The following is a 4038-nucleotide window of genomic DNA, read 5'->3' as shown; positions in this document are numbered from 1 at the left end:
CCCCGTTTAAATATTATCGTCAGCTCACCGATACAGGTGGAGTGCCGTGCTTATGGGCACACAACCATGTACGGGGAGAAGCCGTTCATGGTACCTTATCGGACCTACCTTTCCGCCAATACCCCGGTCACCCGCTTCATCCTAGCTTTATGGGACACATGAGGATGAGTTGATGTCGGGTGCACAAAGTGCTGAGTCTTGGTTTGCATCATTTGACATGCTGGGAAATGGACTCCTCAAGATGAATTCGCTCTGAAAGGAGACGTGACAACGGCAGCCGGCGGAGCACAGGCATACAGCGGCAGCCCGGCAGCAGTGCTGCGCAAGCCACCTCACCACAGAACCCCCCACTTCACAAACGGCCCCTCTGCTCCACACACAACCCGTCCAAATTAGGTACCACTTGTATGCAAAGTGTCATTGTGTTAATACGGAGTTTGTGACCAAATTTAACATAAGCGCGTGAAAACGACCCAAAACACCCTTCGGATAAATTTGATGTTCGGAATTACAATCGGCGCCAAGCCCTGCCCCTGGCGGCGTGCTCCTCAAAGCAAACCCTTGATTGAGATCCTTTAAGGTCAGGAACTTCCCTTAACCGTCATGGAGGCAAACTAAGATATCATTTGCGTCGTTGTAGTCAAGAAGCTCGAAAAAATCGTCAAAAACTATCTTACATGGCAAGTTTTCCAGCAATTACGTGGTAAGTTTTTGACTTTGATGTGAATCCGTGGGTAAACTATGGTACAAAATTGATCCTAATCCTAATTTCAATAGCCGAGTTGTCAAAGACAATCAAAGTTGTATGACTTAATCTGAAGGTACGTTGTCATATCGTGCTGAACGATGCCCTTAAAATTACCTACGCTGACAACCATGCGCTGAATTTAACCTGCCAGTGACCCCACCATATATATCCAATTTTGTAAGCAAAATTTCAGCTATTCCATTGCCTAAGGCCTGTGAGTTTTGATGATGCCATCCCACGCCGTTCGGCAATAATTTTGAAAAACATATTTTATGGCGTTAAAATTGGCCCCAACCGAACGCGTGTTGGAGAATATCACTGGACGTTCACACTTACTGTCGTAGTAAACAGATGGTGGCTTTCTTTCGAACCTTTACACCATCAGCGAAGATCGCTTTCACGTGCTCGCACATGGTTCTCGAGATATGATTCTGAAGGTGGCCATGTTGATGATGTTGTGGCCATGTTGTTGATGATGTTTATTGTCATGGTGGTGGCAGTGGTGGCGATAGTCACACTGTTGGTAACAGCGATGGTAAGGCCTATGGTTGCTGATGCTTGATTATGATTTCGATGGTGGTGGTGATGACGATGGTGGTGGTTGTGATGCCAATGGTGGTGGTCGTGATAATGATGATGGTGACGACGACGATGACGATGACGATGACGATGACGATGACGATGACAATGACGATGACGATGGTGATGACGATGGTGATGACGATAACGACGACGATGACGATGACGCCATCTTGTCATCATGAAAGTGAGTGATGCATCGTGACCGCATGATGGTTTATTTTCCACACAAAATAACAATAAGAAATACAGCAAAGTTTGCGTTCTATCACAGAGGTCTGGCCAAGGCGCAAACTTCTGGTCTGGTTTCGGTCTGGTCGCATTATGTGCGAAAAAATACAGAACTCCTGAGAGCGGTGTCAAAAACTGCATTTGTGGTATTAAAAAAGCGTTTTCAGTGTCATCACATACATATGTTGCGATGAATACGTCATTTTGGATCATCACATCATGTTTCAGAGCTCATCAGAGGTGTCTGTACTCTTTGTCTTGACTCACAGTTCTTCGTGCGTGCAATCCCCAAAGCATATTGTATTTTTTTGTGCACAGATTTTTCACAAGTTCAGAAACCCACACTACCAGCTCCAAAGTTGCCTCTGAAAGTGGTGGCCGTTCTCTTGCAATTCCAGCTGGAGTTGCCGAAGCAGTGCCGAAGATATTTAACGGCACAGTGACAGGTCCCCTGCCAGCCGACACGGTACCGCTCCTTTATGCTTATCTGCAGACACAGGCACGCTATAGTGAGCATGGTGACAACAGCACCACTGCTGCCATGCTGACGTCGCGCCGTGCATTACGACGCGGGAGTCCGCTAAGGCACGCTTGATTGCTTGGTCTGTTTGGTTAAACTGAGTCAAAAATTCCGTGTGCTATTAACCCCTGCCACATCCATCTGAAGCATTGGCACTGCGATCCTATAGCCAGAGCGCAAGCATTGCATTAAGACAACGCATCTGTACATGACCCGAAACACAAGAAGAAATATGGTACCCAGTGAGCAGAAAGGTCGTAAAATCACGCAAATATATGCGCTTGATGCGGAGCTAATTGGCACTTTATTTCTTTCTTTTATAAGCTCTCACGAGTGTGTGGTAGACTCGAGACATTGTTAATACGCGCCCCGGGTGGCCGGTTGGATAACCCTTCGCTCGTTTGGGCGGTCAATTTGACCCCCGCCGAGATTTCGGCAACTAAGACAACCTAGAGACACCAAATTTTACAAACGTGTGTGTGATTTGTACGTGAATTCAATTAGGTAAGTTTTTGATGGTTCTAGGTCATGACCTTTGGGTCATATAAGGTCAAACAAGGTGATATTCCACGATCTTCTCAAAAGTGCCACCAGAACCTAGATAATTGTTCCCAAAGCAAAGGTCACGTGCTCATGTAAGGTCAGGACCTTGCTTGATCTCTTCAAGGTCGTAGTGACCACATCATACAAGACTCGCTCTGAGTTTTGCTTTTCAAGAACGTGCCCAAGATTTCGCTATGCGCTATGTTAGTATGTTTCAAAAAACACTATGTTGTGTCATGGCCTCATGTTTTAGGTGGAAGGACCTATTCCGACCTCTAAGAAGTCCATGGAGTATGTAAGAATGTGGTTCCTGCCATCAGTAAAATTCGAAGTATGCACACAGAAGGCTGTCTAATACAGCAGGCCTTTAGAGTAGAGGAACTGGTTGGTTTTGACCTTGGTCTGACCTTCATAATTGACCTTGGCCAAGGCGATTTTGCTTCATCAATATTTTTTGCTTACGGCCGCATATCCAGAGGTGTACGGCCTTCGTCTAACATCCGCTGTTCATTCACATTGAGCGATTTCCTAGAAATTGACTCGCTGAAACCCTGGTCCTGATTTGACCTGCCATAGGTCGGTGACCTTGCAAGATGCAACTAAATTTGTGAACCAAACGAGCCGTGATTCAATTATCTACATCTGTGCAAAATTCGGCGCGGCTACGCCAACGGCGTTCGTAAACGATTCTGGAAAAGAACTTCCGAAAAAAACCTTGGACCCTCCACCCCAAGCGCGTTGTTAAACTGCAATAAGTATCGGGGTCTTACGCTATTTGTGCGAGCGGTACAACACCCAAAATGTACCGGTAAAGTGTATGTATCAAACTTTAAAAGAGTGCCATAACATAGCACGACACAAAACTCTCACTTTGGCCCATTCACTTGTAAACGCTATCTAGCTGCATGTAACTTAGGCCATAACAATTGTCATGCATTCACTTACATGACGGGCAGTTAATGTAGGTACAAGCCCAGCCGTGACGTACACAGTTACATCTGTTACATCCGGCAACGCCGCGTTCGCCAGAAATGCAGAATGTTGTAACCGCTGAAACAGCACCAAACATGTTATAATCCACAGAGTGGATAATATATGACGTGGTCACATGTGGTCAGTCCATGATGCCATCAGGACGAACACGCGGGTGTTTTTGTGGCTGTACGTTTCTACTTCGGCCCCACTGCATTGTTTACCGTTAGAGGAGAAGGCAATTTAGGTGATGCCGTGACATGCATGTTTTGCCAAACTATGCACGTCCTCGTAGAACGAAGGGCCAAAAACTAGGGGGAAGTCAATATACGTAGGTTTACGGGCTTACGGCGGCTATTTGCCCTCTCCGCAGTAGGAGAAGTAATGCGAGCAGTCAGCCATCCGTTTTGCACAACTTGGGCAGCCTGAAGCAGAATTATGGCCC

The sequence above is a fragment of the Pollicipes pollicipes genome, unplaced genomic scaffold, assembly GCF_011947565.3.
Source record: "Pollicipes pollicipes isolate AB1234 unplaced genomic scaffold, Ppol_2.1 Scaffold_4295;HRSCAF=5057_pilon_pilon_pilon, whole genome shotgun sequence".
Taxonomy (NCBI): domain Eukaryota; kingdom Metazoa; phylum Arthropoda; class Thecostraca; order Pollicipedomorpha; family Pollicipedidae; genus Pollicipes; species Pollicipes pollicipes.
The sequence above is the reverse complement of the archived record's forward strand: the minus strand, read 5'-3'. Positions refer to the sequence as shown.